The following is a 21959-nucleotide window of genomic DNA, read 5'->3' as shown; positions in this document are numbered from 1 at the left end:
CAACCCCACCTGTTCTGGGCAGGAATACTGCGGAGATCAAATGATCCCAGCAAGGTGTCTGTTCACTTTCCTCTTGAAGACTTCAACAGTTGGGGACAGAAATGTGGTTTCATTCTAATATGAAATAGAACACTCACGTTTTGAAGTACTTCATGGAAGAGGGAAGCCTGTGGTCATGGATTCTGGGCAGTTGGCCTGACTGGAGCTATGGACTCTGGAAATCTTGGAGCTTAATGCTCCTAGATCTTCCAGACTGAGTACCCTTTATCTCACCAAGTAGCAAGGAAAGCTGGCAGCCTGAAAGCTTCAGTAGAGCCAAGATCCTGGGAGCTTCACAAATTATGGAGGAGCCTCAAAGATTGGGAGCCAGGGCTCTTAGGACTCCCTGTGTCCAGCTTCTCAGAAGGCTTGCTGCTGTTGAGTGCATGAGCTGGTAGGAAACAAGCTCCAGTTCCCAATGGAAGCCTGGCATGTGTATTCTCACTGGACCTTTGTCAAAACTGAACCATCTCCATAGGATGTTTCAATTTCAGCAGATCAGCATTTTCCAACAGAACAGTGTTCTGCCTGAGAAGTGCCAGGCACAGGGGCGGGTAATTATTTCAAACAGAGGGCCACTTACTGAGTTTTGGCAAGCTGTCAAGGGCTGTAATGGTGGCCCTGCCCCTTGATGGGTACCCCGCTAACTGGTTGCCATTTTGGGACCAGAAGTCCTGCCTGTTAACCCCTGACCTTTGCCACCAGAAGTCCCTCTCCTTGACCTTAGAAATATTCCTTTTAGCAAGGGGTCGTGCCATCTCACAACAAGAAAAATACCAAATTATATTCTAAAAAGTGAACATCTAAAACATTCATTAATTTGATTTAAAATAATATTTTTGCCCTGGTTTACATGCGTTTGTGTAGTGTACATAGAAGTGATCTCACAATAGCTTAAATGAAGTCTTATGCTTATTGTAGGGGGTGGGTATAGGTTTCTGAGGGCTGTGGGTGTGTGGGTAAGTGGGGTGAGGGAATGTGTGTGTGTGTGTATGTGTATATGTGGGGTCTGGGGGCTATGGGGCTTGTGGGGGACTGTGTGTGGGGAGAGGGTAGCTGGGGTTTATGTATGGCAGTGCGAGGGGGGTGTGGGTGCATATGTGTGGTGGGGTGTACGTGTGGGACTCACCCTAGGAACACACACACACACACACACACACACACACACACACACACACACACACACACACATATATACTGGCAGGGCCCTGTGCTCCCCAGCCTGGCCATGCAGCCTGGGGCCACATGGTGCTGGAGCAGGGTGGGGGCAGAAAGCTGGGAAATGGCTAGGGGTGGGCTGCCTGCCTCCTGCTGCTGGCTCCCCCTGGGTTCCAGTGCCTGTCTTCTTGACAGGCAGCCAGGACCAGATAAATATTTTCTAAATTCTTTAGGGATCTCTCGGGCCTTATAGAATGGCCTGGCTGGATGGATCTGGCCTGTAGGCTGTATTTTGCCCACCCCTGGCCAAGTGGCTCTGTTGAATATAGCAAATGTGCATGTGGAATGGTATTTCCCTTAAACTATTGTGTTTATAGGATGGCAGTGCCTAGATGTGCCAGATCAGAACTGCATTGTGCTTGATGCTCTGCAAATACATAATGCATCTGCCTCGTATAGCTTGATTGAAAGAGACAAGAGAGATAAAGGATGGGAGGGGAAGTGATTAGCCTCACGTGGCAGAGCAGATCAACAGCAAAGGCAGAAATTGAACCCAGGGCTCCTGGCTGCCTGCCCAAACTCCAGCCACTATACGACACTGCTGCTTAAATGAGTGCACATCTGAAGTGTGAACTGATTCATTGTACATCAAAGTGCTGCTCTGCTCAGCTCTGTGCAGTAGCTGTTCAACTGTCTTATTTCTGGTTTCTGGGTCTCATTCTCTGACTTACTGTGCTGTTATAAAGGGGTTATTGCACAGGCTTCCTTGGAGTTATGATCAAGCTGGCAGAACTGACAGCAAGGTCCAGCCTAGAGAACCCAGCTCACATAGACTCTGTTTTGCAATAAAAATGAAGTTTCTTTCCAGTGAGAACTCATCCTGAGCAAAGAAAGACAAGCTGAGACTATCCCTACTTGTATGTCAGTTCCTATAACCCTCACCCAAGATAGGGGTGTATTCTTTTCAGTGAAAATGCGAGTGCAATGATATCAGTTCACATTCCTAGCATCTCCTCCTTTACCAAGGCCCTGTTAACATATATGTCCATTTATTAACCAACCTGGTGTGGACACACCTAATCCAGTTTAAGATCAGGTTGGCTTAATTTGGCTGCAAACCATGTAAAATATACTGTACTGGCCAGTTCTGAGAAGCACTTGCTCACCCATGCTTTGAGATCCTCAGAGAAAAGGTACTGGAGAGATCTGCAGCTATCTGTTATACCTAGAGATAGAAGGGTCAAAGGGCACTGTGCCCTGGGGAAGCTCAACTGGCCAGACTCAAGACAGTGCATTGGAAACGTGTGAGGTTAGTTGGAGCAGAGAGCATCTGATGGATCCTGTGAGGGAGGTGACTGTGGAAGCACAAGGCTCCTAGAAAGCAGAGCTGGGAAGTGAAGTGGACACGTTGAATGACATAATCAAGGATTTTATACATTAAAAGTAGGTCTGAGACAGAATGTCCATGGGACTGGAGGGGGTCAGACCCCAGGGACTGCCTCTATAGAAGGCTGAGGTGTGGGGAAGGGGATGGGGCCAGCAAAACAGCTGGACAGCATGCAAAGCAAGTGCTGACACCCAAGCTCCAGAGTGCTCTCCTGTCCCACTTCAGCTTCCCCTTCACAACACAGTTGCATGGCAGCCTGATTGCTGAGCCTCTGGTAATAACTTTCCCTAGTATCCAGCCTCAGGTACTCCCAAGGCAGTGAGAGAGTGCTGAGCAGAACTCCTGCAAGGGCCCCTCACTGGGCCTAGCACCAGTGGCTCAACCAGAGGAATTTCTTTTTTAATTTAAATTTTGTTCCAAGAGCCAAATCAGTTCCAAACTCTGTTTGGCAAAACCCAATAGTCAAGTTGCAAGCAGAGGAATATATACATTTTTCATTTTTAATTTCATGTCTCAGGCCACATTAGCCAAAGCAGTAATGAATTCTATCAACTGAGCAGAGCTCAATCGTTCAACAGTGGAAGAAGGAAAGGGACGCTCCCTAGGTTCCATCTCCATTGCAGGTGGTGCTCCCACTTTTCCATAACTCTTCCACACACAGCAAGTGACTGCTTAGTGAGTTTCTTCAGCACCCTGAGCACAGGCGGGAGGGAATTATACTGACCACTGGACAACTCAGGAGGGAAGGGGAGCTGAGTCCCAGCAACTGCTACTGCTGCAGCTCTTGCAGTAGCAACACAGGCTCAGGCTGCTGCAGCCGGGGAACAGGATTGCTTCACATCGGCTGCAGCCCCTGGTGCCCATTCTGGTGCCTCTGCTTCTAGCCCTCCAACACAGATGGGCAGACCAAGGCCAACAAGAGTCACCTAGGAATTTTTGGAATCACCTATTTAGGGGGCAGGATTTTTTTTCAATGAGCTTGGAGGACTGGGGAGGAGTAATGAGTACTAAGCTGTTTGGCAAACCTACCCATCATGGCCCCCCAACAGATTTAGAGAAGACACACACTTTGAGAAACCTAGTTGGAACTGTAGTGCCTGAATCCCACCCTGAAATCAGGTGATTTTAAATAACACATGCTGGCTGTTAGTGGGTTTTAAGACCATATTTTAAGAACAGAAGACACTAAAGCCACACAGGCCCATTAAAAAAACAACCCCCCCCCCCCAAAAAAAAACCAAAACATTCACAAGACAATAATTACAGGACTCCCGTGTGATAGCCAGAACAAGAGGGATTAATAAGCAATAATATGTGCTTCTTGGAGGCATTTGGTATTTTGCCTAAACAGGTAATATTAGTTAATATTAGCTTATAAGTTTGTAAACTGCAAATGTAACTTGTCTGTCATAAGTTTAACCAAAATGATAAATTAACTGTTCATGGAACTGACTGGGCCCCATAGGCAAAGCTGTAGCTGTGAGATTAGCTGGCCTAATGGTTTTTTGCTCAGGGTTCAGCCTTAGCGATAAAAACTGGATCTAACTGCTTGGCACACCCAACACATTCCAGGAAAGCATATCCCAAGAAAGCATATTCAAATGAAGCCTAAAAGGGGTTGGGATTTAGGTGGAGCGATGTCAATTTCAAACCTAAAGGTGCTGCATCAGAATTTGCTTATTGGATAAACCTGAGTCTGGGTAGTAACTTTTTATGATAATTTTAACACCTTTCAATCCCATAGGGTAACAGCTATAGGGCAACATTGTGCGTGGCCCTGAGGCCAACAGATTAACATAAGACTAGGTATAAAAAACACGTGCATCAGGTAACCAGCAGGAAGGAGGGAACAGAATGGTCATTTCTGTTCCACGCCCAGACCCCAGACTCCTGGTGTGAGTGAGGATCAGATCCTGACCAAGGGACCTTCTCTGGTAATCCCTCTGACAGCGTCGATCATCAGGGATGCTTGACTTCGCTGGAATCACTTGGCACGCACCTGGCATTGAGGGACTATCGATAAGTTGCCAATCCATGTCTGTCTATTTGTTGTTTTGAATAGCCCAGTGTGGCTAATACCCTAGCAGTGCCCAGTTGGCCTGTGACAGATTGATCTAGCTACGTATCTGTTGTTATTATCTGTTGTTATTATTTACAATTAGCTCTTTTATACTGCCTTATCTGCTTATCACATTTATCTTTCTGTTAACTGTTGTGTGTATGTGTGTAAGCTATAATAAATTTGCCTTTGATTCAGTTTCGGATCAAGGAGGCAAAGTTGGGAGTGGAATAAACAGCCCAGTTGGCCTGTGATAAAGTTGATACACACACAGTGCCCAGCTGACCTGTGAAAATCCCAGAGCCCAGGCTTTGTGGAAGCACCAGTTATTCCCAGGCTGCTGTTGCAGTGGTGGGAGTTGGCTGCATTGCTCAGTAGGAGCTGTGCCATTCTGAAGAGTCACACCTTCAAAATTCATCCAGGGTTCCTGAGCGAGTCCCTGACCCTCCACTTCCCCAGGGTTTGCTGTGACCTTCACAGTACTGTACTCATGACTAGGTCAACTGTGCAGTCACTCACTATCAGGAAACCTGCTCCGAGGTTTCCCTTCTGTCTCTGATTTTCTCAGATATCTTTCTGCAGATGCCTTATGCTCTTTTCTCTTTCCTCCCTGGACAGCCAAGAGAAAAAAGAAAATGAAAAGCCTTTGTGAGGAGAAGAAAAAACCATTTGCTCTGGGTTTTCCAATAACTCCCCTCTGCTCACTCTCTTTGGTCAGTTTAATTTTCCAGAGGCTTTTAGTTTTCCCTAGGCCCCTAATCAGATAAGGTAGTGCATGTGTGGGAGGAGAGTACATCTCAGCTCCCCTTCCTGCTCCTGGAGCTTAATGGTGTTGAGACAATAATCTCATCAGTGAGGAGATCTCATCTGAAAAAGATTGCCATTCTATTGTTGTCCTTGCCCCCCTCCCACCAAGACAGACCTAATCTGCTTGCTTCTCAGAGGGTTTGTTTTCACGTAAGGAGCCAGCCCAATGCTGTCTGTGCATATGGTGCAGTTTGCCCAAGCATATGAAGAGCTGTAATGGGATAAGGAGTTATTTGAGCAGAAGAGAATGGAGGCATCAACAAAGAATCCTCCCATTGCTTTCAGGACTTTCTTCTTTGCTGTTGCTGTGGAAAAAAGGATCCCTTATGATGAGGTATGAACAGGTAAAGGTGTGGCGTTCACCCTCTTCCTTACCAGGACTCCCTCAAAACCTTCCTCCCTGACAGAGCTGCTTATTTAGCGATGGGAGTGGAGGGAAGGAGCCAGGCCATGAAATCCTTGTGCCTGGGGCTAGCGACAGAAGTTACACATAAACTGGTTTAAGTGATCAGAAAATGGTTTAAACCTGAAACAAGACAGAAGTTTAGTGTCCATAAACCAGTTTCAAAATAGCTGAAATTGGTTTAAGATAAACCTGGTTGTGTGTGGTATCAGACATAACTGATTCAGGTCAAACTGGTTCATTCAACTTCTGTCCCAGGCCCCTTCCTGGTTCAAGTTAAATCTGAGCCCCACAGCATTCTGAAGCCCTGGGCTGGGCTGGGCTATCTACTCTAGAGAGCAGGACTGTCCCCACTCTGCTCTCTAGCTGGAGCAGTGAGGGCTGGCTCACTGGACCCCCACCAAGTAAACCCTAGCTGGGATCTGGGGCCAGAGAGGGGGGTTAAACTTCCCTTCCCCAGAGTACAGAGCTGTTCTGCCCTGCTAAACTTACTGAGGGCTGCAACTGTGGACGACAAATCACAGAGGCACCTGGAAGCAGGAAGAGGAAGTAATGTGTAACCCTGCAGAGTCCTGCCTTTGTGATTGTGGACTGCAAATCCCAGAGACCTCAGGGGGAGCAAGAAGAGGAAGCAAACACATGGCCCATGCTGACTATGTGCCAGAGAACCATGTTATAGTGCTTCCTAGCTTCTGGCTTGAGCCATTGTAGGCATATGGCTGCATTTCCCAAATCAAAAGTGAATGTCTATTCATTTGTTTATTGGTTCAATCTTTGCAGCTTAAACTAACTTGCAAAGGCTGAATCAATTCATCCTCTGGATTTTTGACTGCCTGTACTTAGCCCTGGGATCCATGGCCCTCCACATCAAGCATGCTTAAGAAGTGTTGAAGAGAAAGAGTGGGGTGGTTGTTGACAGCTGGGAGTTGGAGGAGATTCCTGGCACCTGGATCTATGGGGCTGGGAAGTCTAGGAAGACAGGGACCCCTGGCCAGTGGGATGTTAATGAGCTGTGAGGTATTTTCTCATCATTCTAATGAGTCACCAGGCCCCCAGGAGGAGGGCAAAAGGTTGCTTAGATATCAAAGGGCAGCAGCAGTTCTTCCTAGTCAATGTTTTGGGAAAGCATTGGTACTTGACATACCATCACTCTGAACTGGTGATACACCACCAGGCTGCTGGAGGTGAAGGAGATAGCAGTGTGCCAGTTACTAACACTGGCAACCTAACTGATTCACATACAACCCAAATTCACCATGACACAACCACAGCTCATGTACACAGTTCACGCCTATATATACAGGCAGGCATACAGTATACCAATTTGCTTGCAATCCACCATGCATAGATACACACAAGCTGCCAGTATACACAAATCCCAAACCACAACTGCAAACCACATATGAGTAGAAACCACATATTATTGCCCTCCATCACCCAGGATCCCAGGGGAAACTGTCACTAATAAGGATCTAACAGACACCAAGGCAATAGTCAGGTTAGAATGTTATCACCTTCCTCTATTTTAGAAGTGCCCATCAATATTTCTCCTGGAGGATAAATTTCCAGCTGACAAGGTGCTGTTTGTACACAGCTTGCAGAAGCCCCAGTCATGGACTAGAACCCCAGTGTGCTGGGTGCTGCACAGAGACTTAGCCCAAACATGTGATCATCAGACATGGACACACACCACCCCATGCACCACTACATACCTTCATACCCAAAAATGTTCACATACACAAACTGCACAGGAACTTCCATTTTACATACAGCATAGCAGCTGGGTTTTTGCCTCTGGGCCTACACAGTTACAGGTGTCAGGTTGCAAGCACCGACTAATGGAGGTGGGGGTTATCAGCACAATTAGCTTGGGCACACCAGTTGCATGCCATGGGTAGTTGCCGGCTTGCATGGCTAGTTAGACACCCAACTGCTGATATGCCCATCAGATAGATGACTTCAGCTCCAGGATGGACTCATACCAATGTATTGGCAAATGTGTGTTGCATTGTTTGAAGTGAGCTCAATGAACCAGGTAGTCACAATTCACCAGCCTATACAGTAATGAGGCAGGAGCTGCTAAAGGAGCTGAAGGGAGTAAGGGACCCAAGCACCATTCACTCCCTCCAGCTCTTTAGAACGTCCTAGCTCAAATCTACCCTGGGGATAATCTCCAGCTTCTGAAACCAACCCCTGCTGAGTTACACCAGCTGGGGAATTTTGCTCATTGACTCCAACCAACCTACCTTTGGTTTATATCAGGTAGAATACAATGAAGCTACAGATTTATGTGCCAGCTTTTGACTCCACAGGAGCTCTGCTGATTTACAACACACCCTCTCACCACCTGTCCTGACTTTCCCCCTGAAGATGTATCATAGCAAAGGACATTTGTGGTGGGCATGCTGGTAACAGCCTGGCTTGCTGGCTTAAAAGGGCTTCAAGCCATTGGTGGGACTTTCCCACCAATCAGGAGGCAATGGAGGAGAGGGTGCCCCGACCCGCCCCAGGTGAGGTGAAGAGCCTGGAATTAGGTGAGGACCCTACTGCCCCTCACCCTGATTAACCCTTTTGCAATCTGGGGGTGGAGCCCCCAAAGGCTATAAAAGAGCAGCATGCCTGGCACATGGACACAGCTGCAAGGGACAGAGAAGAGGGAAGATGGGCTAAAGAAGAGCTGGGGAGAGCTGCCCAGTGGGGCAAATGCAGCATCCCAGATGAGCCCAAAGACCTCCTTCAACGTATGAGGAGCGGCCGTGTCCCTAGCCCCTCTGCTGAGGAGGGTGGAGCTGGTGCACTAGTGGTGCATGGAGGCAGACCCTGGGAGCTGTGCATAGAGGCAGACCCTGGGAGCTTTAGGCAACGTGTAGGGGGTGTACACAGGTGCACGTGCACCCCCTGAGATTGGCTGCCAGCCACTTGCCTTCCCCCTGCCCCTGCCACTAATGCTGCCAGCAGCATCTGTGAATGGTTGCCAATTGCCACTTGGTGCTCATCACCCCCCACCCCCCATCACTGCCAACATTGACATGGCTGCCTGCAGGCGGTCCCCGCTTGGCCAACCCTCATTGCTGACATCACCATGGAAGCCTGCAGGTAGACCCCACTCACTGCTGCTCTGTACCTACTGCCACTGCCTGCAGGCGGTCACTGTACCCCACCAGCCTCAGGAGGCACAAGGAATTAATGTGTAAATGTTTATATGCATATAATGTTTTGTAGATATTAATAAACTTGTATATAGTTAAGTTATATAGTGTCCTGCTTTGGCTCTCTATAGGGGAAGGAGGGAAGCTGCACGCAGCCAGCAGTTTTTCTTCAACAGTGCACTTGACCTGCCAACATCTCCCTTTAATTGAAGTGGGTACCCAACCAGATACACCCGTGTTACACATCTCCCTCATTCTCTCTTCACTCCAACAGCTGTTACACACATCTCCCTCATTCCCTGTTCCCTTCCAAGCTTTCACCATTAAGTGCATATTACTGCTTGTTTCCATTAAGCAGGGGGGATCCCAGAGCAGGGGGTGGGCTTTGATTTGTCACAGTTTATTAGGCTGAGCAGACACTGAAGTTTCCATGTTCTCCATAGGAGGCCAGGTCATCCACAGATCCTGCGTTATGCACTGGTGTGTGAGCTTTGATTCCCAACAGGAAGGGGAGGGCAGAGTGAGGAGGGGAGTGCACTTGATTGAGTGTCAGGGATGGCTGGGCCTCCTTTGAGGTCTGATTGTTACAGAAGTAGAAAGGGAAAGACGTAAAATGGAAATTGCCTCAATGCAATGGGAGCCAGCCAGCCCCAGAGGAGCAGCCAAGCTCCATTTACAGGTGGGAGATAAGAGGTGCCAGGAAAGTTAATAGCTCTGCCCCATTAGCACAGCTGGTAATCAGGTTTCTCATCTGCTCCGAGTTTCCATTATGGAGGAGTAATATCAAAATGACCCCCCCACACCCCCAGCTCCTCAGGGAGCCCATGGGAGTAAGGGGAAGGAAACCTATTAGTGATATTAACAGCATCAAGGCTGGCAAGTCAAGCCAGGCTAAAACAACTCTGCAAAAATCTAACAGGAGCTTGGTTCAAGAAACTTAACTAGCAAGCCATACTCACAGCAATGGGTCCCTGGGGTGGTTGCTTCCAAGTTTAGGGGAGTGAGGCATAGACATCAGAGTATAAGCTCTAGTGTATGGATCCTGTTGGACTCCAGAGCTGAGAATGCAGATTCTAAGTGCGCCAAAATATGACTCCTGTTCAGCTTAGACATATCCCAGTGGAGTGTCCATCAGTTTTGTACAGCTATGCAAGTTATTTGTACCAGGGTCAGAAGCAGGCAGACATGCAGCAGGTGGTTATTACAGCACCTAAACACTAAGTGACACTGAGTCAGGAAATTGCTAGAAACAAGCAGGTTAACAACCACCCCAGGATGGACACAAGCAGGTGAAACTGGTGCATCTTATACTGGTAGGAGTTCCCTCAATTCTTTCAGGGTAAACCTCTATTAGATTTGGCAAAGTTACCCAAGTTTAGAAGCTTGCATCATCAACCTTGAGCTGCACCTCAGCAGGGGAAGGGGAGCAGAAGCTGCAAACAGGCGGTATCCTCTGCCAGGGGCCCTTTCCTAACCCCCTCCCAGGCCATGGAATTCCGTTCATACAGTCTTTATCAAGCCTGTCCATAGGTGAAGGAAGAAAAAAAAAAAATTGGGGCGGGGGGGCTGAGTGTGTGCGCATGCATGCACGCACCCACCCCATGGGAAATTCTGACAGGGGAGAGGAAAGAGCCAAGGGTGGGGGAGCAGCATTGCCTGGTGCCACCCCAGCCACCTCCCAGCCCCAGCCCTAGCCACCTCCCAGCCCTGACCATGCTAGCCCTGGATGCTTCACCAGCCACGGCTGCCTCCCGGCTCCAGCCACAGCAGCCCTGGCCACCGCATCGGCCCCAGCTGCCTACTCACCCTGGTCCCGGCTGCGCACAGGCTGGGGGAGCCCAGAGCTGGGGGATGAAGTGGGGCCAGACTTGGCTGCACCATCAGGCTGGAGGAGATGGAGCCCTCAGGGCCCCCGTGCCCACCCTGCCCCACCCCGCATCATCCCCAGGAAGAGCCTGGCAGCTCTTCCAGAGGAGCAGTGCCGGGCAGCCAAGGAGGGGGAGGGCACGTGGCCCCCAGATCTTTGCACAGGTGAGAGTGGGCTGCAGCTCTGAGCTGGGCTCAGCCTCTTCTCCATGCCTCTGTGCCTCACAACTGCCACTTTGAAAGTGGCGGGCACCGCCATGTGCATCCCGCCACTGGGTGGGTTGGGCAGCGAGACACGTGGCTGCTCCCACTGCTTTCGAAGCACTGGTGGTGAGGCATAGAGACATGGAGCAGAGGCTGAGCCCAGGTCGCAGCTGCAGCCCACTCTTGCCCATGCAAAGATCAGCGGACCCCGTGCCCTCCTCCCCCTTGGCTGCCTGCACCAAGTCTCTGGAGGAGGAGCCAGGCTCTGATAGTCCCACGACCTGGATGGGCTGGGGCCCCATTCAGTGTGAATGGGGCCCTGGCTGGTCGGCAGCGTGGGACAACCCCACAGTGCCCTTCTCCTACCCCACTGTCTCCTGCACTGTGGGGGGTCTCGATCTGCCCTCCCCCCAAGTCCATGGAAATAAAAAAACAGATGAAAAGAAACTTACCTGCCAGGCTGCCCTAAGGCAATGCCTGCTGCTGCCCTGTGTTTGAGGGGGGCTGAATCCTGTTAGTGCCTCCCCTTCTGCCGCCTATGAGCCTGTATCTTCAGGCTCTTTCCAAGGCCATTCAGTAGCTTCCTTCCCAGTCCTTTTCTCTGGGCTGCATACCTAGCCTTCCCAGCCTCTACACTGCCCAGTCCCTGAGCTGACCAGCCTCCATCTCCACTTTTAAGTCAAATGACTCTAGACCACTTTGTGCCCGCCTCTGTTCCAAAAGGCGTTCCCGGTCTGCTTTTGCTTGGGTGGCTGACCGGGTCTGCCCCAGTCCTGTGGGAGGCCCCCAGAGGGTGCCCCAGGTGACGGTGGCAGACCCCCAGAACTTGCCAGCCATGGCCTTAACTGGACCCTCAGTGGTGGGGGTCCCCCTCGCTGCAGCCTCCAGTGCCATCACGCCTTGGGCGGGTACTCACGGGGCTCCAACCTCCCTTACACCCTGGCCAAACGCCACCTTCGGTCGTGGATCTCTCAGCTTCTTCTTACTGGCCCCGCCTTGTCTCTTCCCTCATCCCCAACCAGCTTGACTCGGTGACCTAAACTGGGCTCCGATCCGAGGACTACGAGACCTGAGGTCCTGTTGCCCCTGCGGGCTTCCTCACTGGCATCCCTGCCGGCTCTCCCACCGGTTCCTTCACCGGCATCCCTGCCGGCTCTCTCACCGGTTCCTTCACTGGCGTCCCGGCTGGCTCTCCCACCGGTTCCTTCACTGGTGTCCCGGCCAGCTCTCCCACTGGTTCGTTCACTGGCGTCCCGGCCGGCTCTCCCACTGGCTCCGCAGCTGGTTCCCTCCCCAGCTGTCCTACCAGCTCTCTCATTGGCTCCGCAGCTGGAGTCTTCATAGATGCGGCTCTCGCCGCTTTTGCCACTCCCGGCACTGCTGCAGCTTTCCCTGCCCAAGGCAGAGAAACCCCGCGGGTGCATGCTTCTGACCTCGGGCTTCCCTGCAGGCTCCATGGTCTCCTGCAGCCTCCTTCCTGTGCTCCTGGGGCCGCACTTTATTCCCGCCGCGTGGCATCTCCCACTGACGTCACCCGGTTTCAGCTGGATGAGAGCGCGACTAATGAAACGCGCGGGTGGTTTCCCAGCATGCGCTCCTCTGCTGTCCTCGGCTCCTGCAAGGGGTAAGTATGTACTTTCTTTTTCTTTGGTTTTGGGCCGGGGTTTCCCTATAGCCCCGGTGTCCCTGGGACACACTCGTTTGGCTGTCTTTATTCTGTGGCCTTACCAGGGCTTTCCTCCTCAATAGGCAGTACTTAACTGTGTCAAACAAACTTGATCTACTTCTTTGACAAAGTAACTACTTGGATGGATGGATGGATGGATGGATGGATGGATGGATGGATGGATGGATGGAATAATGTGCATGTAGTGGTTCTGAATTTCAGCAATGTTTTTGATAAGATCATCAAATCATAGAAAATGAGGGTTGAAAGGGATCTCAGGAGGTCGTCTAGTCCTACCCCCTGCTAAAAGTGGGACCATCCCCAACTAAATCATCCCAGCCAGGGCTTTGTCAAGCCAGGCCTTAAAAAACACCAAGGGTGGAGATTCCACCACCTTTCTAGGTAACTAGCTTTAGTGCTTCACTACCCCCTTACTAAGAAACTTTTTTCCTAATATCCAATCTAAACTTTTCTTGCAACTTGAGACTATTGCTCCTTTTTCTGTCATCTGCCACCACAGAAAACAGTCTAGTTCCTACCTTTTTGCAACCCCCCTTCAGGTAGTTAAAGGCTGCTATTAAATCCCCCCCTCAGTCTTCTCTTCTCCAGACTAAATAAGCCCAGTTCCTTCAGCCTCTCAGAAGTTATGTGGTTAGTCTTAAATATAAGTATATACTTAAGATATACTGGTGACATCTTCATAATTTGGACTGAAAACCTGCAGTCTCTGATTGAGTTCCATCAGATATTCAGAAATCATCACCCCTCCATCCAACTATCTCTTGAGTACTCCAGCACCAACATCTCCTTTTTAGACACAACGATCAGCATCCAGAATGGTAAAATACAGAGCATGTTATACAAGATACCTGCAGACTAACATATATATCTGCACAGAACCAGCAATCACCCTAAACACACCAAGAAACCTGTGATACACAGCCAAGCCCTCAGATCTCATGGATTTTGCACTGAGGAGAACACTCAGGATTACTACCTCACCAATCTTAAAAAGGCTTTCACACAACAAGGACACTCCTCCAGAGATATAGGTGCACATTTGAAAGAGCCACCTGGATACCGCATAAAGAATTACTGCAGAGCAGAAGGAAACCCCCCATGAATCGCACACTGCTGGTTATGACATATCATCCTTCCCTTGAACGTATATGGGAAATCCTCAAACAATTGCAACCCATACTAGAAGGAGACCCAATTCTTAAAGAAATCTTCCAAGATCCACCCATCCTATCTTTCAGACAAGCACTGAACCTCGCCTACCTCATCACCAGAAGCAAAATTCCTATGGCCCAAAACACACCAAATGGATCCAGGTCATGCCATGAAAAGAAATGCAAAACCTGCCAACATATCTCCACTACCCCACAATTACTATACCACACAACAGAACCATCACCATTCCTGGATCTTACACCTGCACCTCCAGAAACTTTATATATCTCATCCAGTGCACCAAATGCACTGATGGAAAATATGTAGGAGAGACCAAACAACAACTGTGCACCAGAATGAACACACACAGGAAATCTATTAAATTCCAAATAGCCAATTACCGGAGGGGGCACACTTCTCACAAGAAAACCATTCTCTCTCCAATCTCCCAGTTCATCCTCAAAGGGAATTCACAAAACACTTTTCACAGATGAGCTTATGAACTTCACTTCATCCACCTCCTGGATACAAAAAATAATGGACTAAACATAGAAGAAATAAAAAAATCTAGAACTCTTGCTTCCAAAATGATACTTTTTATTAGACCAACTGGAAAATCACAAGAAAACTGTCCTTTTCTGCAAGCTTTCGGGCTCAAAGGTCCTTCATCAGGCTCTGAGAAAAGTATAGATGGTAAAAAAGTCCATATAGCCAGGAAATAAACTTCGTTTTTGCACAGAGGGAGCTGGAGATGGAAAGCTGTCCCTCTGGGTCCAGCTTTTTCTTTTGATTTCCCAGTTGGTCTCACAAAAATGTACAGCTCTTGGTTGCAAAATGATACGTTTTATATTTCTTCTCATCTTGGAACAACATGGCTACCAAGTATATCCCCGAAACATGGAAGATGCCAAATTTTAACTGATTTTGGATTTTAAACTTCATTTCAGAACAAGATTTTTTTTAAAATTTTTTTTTTTACCTCCCCGATTGCCATCTGACACCTCCAGGGAAGGAGTTTTACCTAATCTACATACCAAAGTGCAACTCAGCACAACTCTGAAAGACACAGCTACTAAGTACATCCCTTGACTAAACATAGACATGGGATTTATGACACACGATAAGCTTCCTGACATCTGATTCCCCACGTACCTCTCCACTTTTCCTTGCTACAGTCATCCCCCTTCTCTACCCAGCCTGTCTCTCACCCACTGACTCCTCAATTTACATCTTCACTGACTGCCCTTCTTGCTGCAGCCCAGCATCTGGCCTATACTAGTCATTCCATCCAAAAAGAGTGCACACCAACTGCAGATACTTCCCCAGCCTGACCAAGGACTTTTAAGTTCAAAAGCTTGCTAGGAAAAAAATGTTTCTATTTAGTTGGTCTAATAAAAGATATCACACACACACACACAAACCCTTCCTCCCCCCGCAGCCACTCAGTCGCGCTCCCCCACCCCACCCCCACTGTTACAATCATGTGCAGGGAGCTGCTGCCTAGCAGTCCTGAGCAGTCCCACAGATGCAGAGAATTGAGGTGGGCTGGGTCCGGTGGGGAGCAGGTAAGGCAGGGCTCTCCCAGCCTGGCTCAGCTCCCTCCAGCACAGGCACAGTGCCACCCAGCCCACAGGTGTGGTGGGGCTCTTCAGGTGAGACCCCAGCCCTGCCCTCCCTCCCCCAGCCCCATTGGTGGAGGGATCCTGCTTCCAGCTGTCAGGGAAGCAAAGGTGAAAGCCACAGTTTTAAACTTGGCACCAAAAATGGGCATGGAGTTTAAAACTGCAGCTTTCACTTCCCTGCTGGGAGCATGCCAGCTGCATGGAGCCCGTTGGCTGTGGGGCCCCCTGCAACTGCAGGTTTTGTAGGCATGGATGGGCTGGTACTGGCTGTAGGGGAGGTGGAGACCTCATTAGTGCCCATAGGGGTGCAGCTACAGGGGGCCAGAGAGCCTGGCACCACAGGGGCACATTTACAGGGGAACAGAGAGCCTGGTGCCACAGGGGGCACAGCTATTCAGGGCAAGGGGCCCAGGGAAGATTGAGTGAAGCTAGAGCCTCAAAGCTGGGCCCAATACTGTGGGTCTAAGCCAGATGGCTTAGCTACATAAAAGGGGTAGAAGCTGTGTTGGCTGAGACCCCAACAGAGTGAGCAGAAAATGCAGGTAACACCTGCGAGGCATAGGGTATGATAAGGGGAGGTCAGAGTTGTACAAAAATAGTTCTCAAACACCTGGAGGTGATGAGCCTGAAGGGCTAAGACCAGATCTAGGAAGCCCTGGAGCAGCCCCCCTTTTAAGAACCCGATGTAATAACAAGTTGTGGCAGAGGAGTGAAGGGGAGTCTGTTCCCAGAAGAAAAGTTAAAGTAAAGAGGGACTTTGGGGTGCCTGCAGGCATTCTCAAATGCCTCTGGGGATGGCACCCTGTTACAATTGTGAACACATTGGAGGATGAGAGTGGAATCCAGAAGGATCTCAATAGATTGGGAAGCCGGGATGAAGCTAAAAGGATGAAGTTCAATGCAGACATATGCAAAGTGTGCACCTTGGGAAGAACAATCATAAAATCATAGGGCTGGAAGGGACCTCCAGAGGTCATCTAGTCCAACTCCCTATCTGAACCATCCCCTACAAACCATAGTCTAAACTCTACATAAGCCTACCATGGCAGTGAAGATCAGGCTGCCCACTCAGGGGAGATTCCAGGGACCCGAGAGAAGGCCCCCAAAGATTATAAGGAGTGCCAGAGCGGGTGCTCTGAGCACAAATACTTACCTCACAACAGACCAGAAGCAAGAGAGCAGGATGCAAGAAGATCAAAGATGCCCAGATTCATTAGTTCTTGTCAGTTCCAGTTGGTTGGGTGCGGGACAGAGAGCAGTTAAAAGCCTCTCCTAGCAACAACCGGAGGAAAGAGACAGAGAGAGAGATTTGTGCAAATTGGTGCTCAATTTGTCAGAGAAATTTGTGTTTCACTGTCATTTGCTATCAGTTGCCCCCTGTGCAAAAAAGATTCTTCTCTTCTTTTCCCTCATTTCCTTGCATTCACTACCTCAGCTCAGTTCTGCCCTAATGGTATCTGCCAGTACCAGCCTCATTGGTGTTATGGCTTTTTGGAGCCAGCCGTCCTTCCCTCTCCTTTTGGGTAGCAGTGGGCTCATGACATTGATGGCACATCAGAGGAAATATGGTTCCCCAGGCTCGTCCAGTCCTCGGACTACTACCCCGTGCTCCTCATCCATGTGGGAGCAAATGACACGGCCAGGAGTCATCTGGACTGGGTCATGAGTGACTACAGGTTTCTGGGTGCTGGGCTCAAGAGATTGGGAGCTCAGGTAGTCTTTTCTTCTGTGCTCCCAGTTGCAGGCCATGGTCCTAGGAGGGAAGGATGCATTGAAGAAGTCAAGCAATGACTCTGATGGTGGTGTCACCGAGAGGGCTTAGGTTTCCTCCACCATTGCGCACACTTCATGGAGAGAGGACTCCTGGGAAAAGATGGCATCCACTGCACATGGAGAGGTAAGTCCTTGTTCTAGATAGGACTTTAAACTAAGATTGCTGGGAGACAGGAAAAAACTGACAGGAGCTTGCCTGGGGACCAGCATAAAAGAAAGCTCCATAGACAGAGCCACTCTTGTAGGAGCTGAAGGAATAGTTCTCCTTTAGCACGACAGGAAGCTGAAGGTCTCAGTAGGAGGACTCAGGTGCCTGTACACTAATGCCAGGAGCATGGGGAACAAGCAGGAGGAGCTAGCCCTCCTGCTCTCTTGTGGGCAGTACTATCTAGTAGAGATCACAGAGACCTGATTGGAGCATATCCAGAGAGGGTTACACCCTGCATAGAATGGACCGGGTAGGGAAGAAGTACAGAGGTATTGCTATCTATGTGAAAAAGCAGTACACCTCCCCGGAGGCCAACATTGGCTCCAAAGAAGAACGGCTTGAAACCCTCTAGATCAAGCTACAGTGGGGGTGGGGAGGGAGGGCATGGTGAGACAAACCTAACTGTAGGCGTATACTACAGACCAGGGGGAGGAACTTGATCTAGAGTTCACCTGAGAACTGACAGAGGCCGCACGTGCATGGGATATGGTTGTCATGGGTGACTTTAATTATCCAGACCTCTCCTGGGAGGAACACTCAGCTAGATCAGATCAGTCGCTTTCCTTCCTGTATCAAAGAGGTCTTCCTGGCTTAGGAGGTGCATGGGTCAATATGAGGTCATGTTCTGCTAGACTTGGTCCTGGCCAAAGGAGATGACCTGGGACTGACTTAAATATGGAGGGCAGTCTGGGCAACAGCGACCATGAAATCATCACATTCACTGTCTGTCATAAGGCAGACCTATTTGATAGCAGGGTTGAAGTCTTGGACTTCAAAAATGCAAATTTCAACCAGCTAAGGTAAGGGAAGTGCTGTGGGACCAGGGATCGAAGGTGAAAGGTGTGCATGAAGATTGGCTGTTCCTGAAGGACACGATCCTTGAAGCACAAAGGAAGTCCATTCCCATGTGGAGAAAAGGTAGCAAAAGGGCTGGAAAGCCTTCTTGGCTAAACAGGGAAATCACAGTCCTCTTAAGAAGGAAGAAAGAGGCTTACAAACAATGGAAGCTCAGGGCAGGCCCCAAGGAGGACTACACAATCATGGCCTGCACTTGTAAGGAAAAGATTAGAAAGCCTAAAGCAGTGACTGAACTTAAATTAGCAATGGGAATCAAGGACAACAAGAAGTCCATCTTTAGGTACATAGGGGAGAGGAGGAAAACAAATGGGAGTGTGCAGCCATTGCTGAACAACTCCAGGACAGCTGGTAACCAGGACTCAGGACAAAACTGAGCTCCTGAATGACTACTTTGCCTTAGTATTTCACCAGGCCAAGGGGAAAATCATGCCAGGTAGGGTACTAAATGAGCAGGGTAGGAATGATCGCCTTCCTACTATTACCGTAGAAATGGTATCTGATCAATTAAAAAAAATTAGACATATATAAGTCAGCAGGACTGGATGAACTTCATCTAAGGGTGCTGAAGTAGCTGGCTGAAATCACTGTGGAGCCCCTGGTGAAACTCTTCCACAACTCGTGGTGCTCTAGACAGGTCCGTGAGGACCAGAAGAGGGCCAATGTCATGTCCATCCACAAGAAGAGGAGGAGGGAGGACCCAGGTAACTATAGGCCAGGTGGCCTAACCTCTATCCCAGGGAAAATCCTGGAAAAATTCATCAAGGAGTCTATCGACAATAAGCTTGCACAAGATAGGATTCTGAATGACACCCAGCATGGCTTTGTAGCAGGCAGGTCTTGCCTTACCAACCTCGTCTCATTTTATGTCCAGGTAACTCACCACCTGGGCAAGAGAGAGGAAGTTGACATTGTATACCTTGACTTCCAAAAAGCCTTTGATCTGGTATCCCATGATGTCCTCACGAGAAAATTGCAGGATTGTGGGTTTAACTCTGAGACCGTCAGGTGGGTAGGAAACTGGTAGGACCTAAAGAGTCCTAATAAATGAATCAGTGTTGTCCTGGAGAGAAGTGGCCAGTGGCGTCCCACAGGGGTCAGTGCTTGGTCCAGTACTTTTCAAAATCTTTATCAGTGATTTGGATGTGGGGTTGAAGAGCTCATTGGCCAAGCTTGCAGATGACAGCAAGTTAGGGGGGAGCGTGGTTACGCTTTAAGATAGGCTACAGATACAGGCAGACCTAGACAGGCTAGAAAGTTGAGTGGGTAGGAACCAGATGAAGTTCAACTTTGAGAAATGTAAAGTGCTCCAGTTGGGGACGAAACCCTGTCCCTCCCCCCGCACACCTACAGGCTTGGCGGCACCAAACTGAGCAGCACCATGAATGAAAGGGACCTGGGGTTAATAATAGACCACAGTATATGAGCCAGCAGTGCGATGCTGTAGCCAGTAGGGCAAATAATATTCTGGCTTGCATCAATCGATGAATCTCAAGCAAAACCAAGGAAGTGATTCTTCCACTCTCCTCAGGACTGGTGAAACCACAGCTGGAGTACTGCATCCAGTTCTGGGCGTTGCACTTTAACAAGGACTTGGTAACGCTTGAGAGAGTCCAGAGAAGAGCCATCTGTATTATCAGAGACTTCCATGGCAAGCCATACAAGGAAAGGCTGAGGGACCTGGGACTAGTCAGCCTAAAAAAGAGAAGGCTGAGAGGGGACTTGGTAGTAGCTTACTGCTACATTATGGGAGTACACGAAAGGCTTAGTGAACAACTGTTCACCAGGGCACCCTTGAAGAAAACCAGGAGTAATGGCCACAAGCTCCTGGAACACCATTTCAGGCTGAACATTAGGAAAAACTTCTTCACAGTCAGGGTGTCCAGACTGTGCAATAGGCTCCCTCCAGAGGTGGTGCAATCACCTACTCTGGAAATTTTCAAGAGGAGACTGGACAGTCACCTCACTGGGGTCACTTGACCCTAGTTGTTTTTTCCTGTTTGGTGCAGGGACCCGATGATCTTCTGAGGTCTATTCCATCCTTACAATCTATGAATCTATGGAGAGGGGGCATGTGCCCCCCAAGATTTCTGTGCCACAGCCTGTAAGCAGGGGCATTGGTGATGGCAGCGGTGCAATTTCTGCATTGACTGTGGGGTGTGGGGCTGCAGCCCTGTCAAAGCCAGCACCCAGCAGCAGCAGGGGCGGCAGCAGCGCGGAGTTTTGCCCCCCCACTATCAACACTTACATGTCCTCAGTGGCTCCAGGTAAATGCTGGAGAGCCTGCAGTGGCATTTCAGGTCTTAGTCACCAGTGGTCATGCTTGAAGATTTGGCAATTGCCTCAGACATTGCTCATGGAGTACAGCCAGGGCTCTGTGTGCACCATTGCATCCCCAACAGGGTGCAGTGCCTCATTGCTTGGCCTCTGCTTCTCTGACATCCTCTGAGCCATGACCAAAGAAGCCAGACGAGCATCTAATCTCTGACCTGATGGATGCCACCCCAAACCCATTCACAAACCCTTTGAAAATGGTTTGCCCCCAGAACAGCCCCCAGTTCCACCCACTCTTAGATTCAGTTGCATCCCTCCTGGCTACTTGGTTCTAAAACCCAGCAGGGCATTTATCTTACTGTGTTTATTGTTAAGTAGGTAATTCAGTCTTCCCCTCACAGTCTGACAAGCTGCTAAGCTGGGTCTTGTTCTGGCTCAGCCTCAGGGTGAGGCTGGAGTTAATCCAGCGATGACGTTTAGACTGAATGACCACAGGCCATTTTTGCATAGACTTCTAGACAGGCTCTTGGGGTCCAAATGCTGCTGCAAGCAACCTCAGTTGCATGATGTTCCCTGCCTACGTGAGTCCTGAGCACAGGGCAGGGCCTGCTCAGTCATGCTAGAAAGTCAGCCTTAGTTCCATGGATTCCCTGTGCAGGATGCTGGTAATTGTGCACACAGAGTGTAGTAAAGTCCTTTGAGATGAATCCTTGGCAAATGGAACAAATTGGATTCCCAGTGATGCTGAAAGCCAGGAGAGAAATCCACCTTAGGATAGGGTCTTCTAAGCTCTAGTGCCCTGAAATTCCCAGAGAACTCAGTGTCAGGGAAGCTCCAGGATTCAGTCTTGTGATGCTACCAAACTCTGCAAAGTTGAAACCAAGACCCCTTGGAGCTTCTCAATTGTACAGGAAAGGAGTTTATCTGCAGCCATCCTCCTGAAGGGTCTTTAGTTTCCCAGGTCTCCAGAGCACTGATTCTGACAGGAATGTGCTGTCTCTAACACCCCCCTGAAATGGGGATCTTCCAGAAATCATTTTAAAGTGGTGTACACCCAGTTGTTCTGCCTTTTTGCAACATTCTCAAATTTTGTGTCCTGGTGAGTCCCCGAAATAGGACTTTTAGCTCAAATTTGAGGTGTTAGTCCTGGATAAGTGAGAGGCAATAAGTTGGCATGCCCTGCCTGATGAAATGGAGGCAGAATTGCTAAGTTCACATTGCACTGTGCTGAAGCTAATAATTCTGTCCCTGAGAGCTCTGCCTGGCTATGGTGTTGTGTGAATGCAGATATACAGCTTTTGGTTTGGGGGGTAGCT

Source organism: Alligator mississippiensis, chromosome 14, assembly GCF_030867095.1.
Source record: "Alligator mississippiensis isolate rAllMis1 chromosome 14, rAllMis1, whole genome shotgun sequence".
Classification (NCBI taxonomy): Eukaryota; Metazoa; Chordata; order Crocodylia; family Alligatoridae; genus Alligator; species Alligator mississippiensis.
This window is presented reverse-complemented; position numbering follows the sequence as displayed.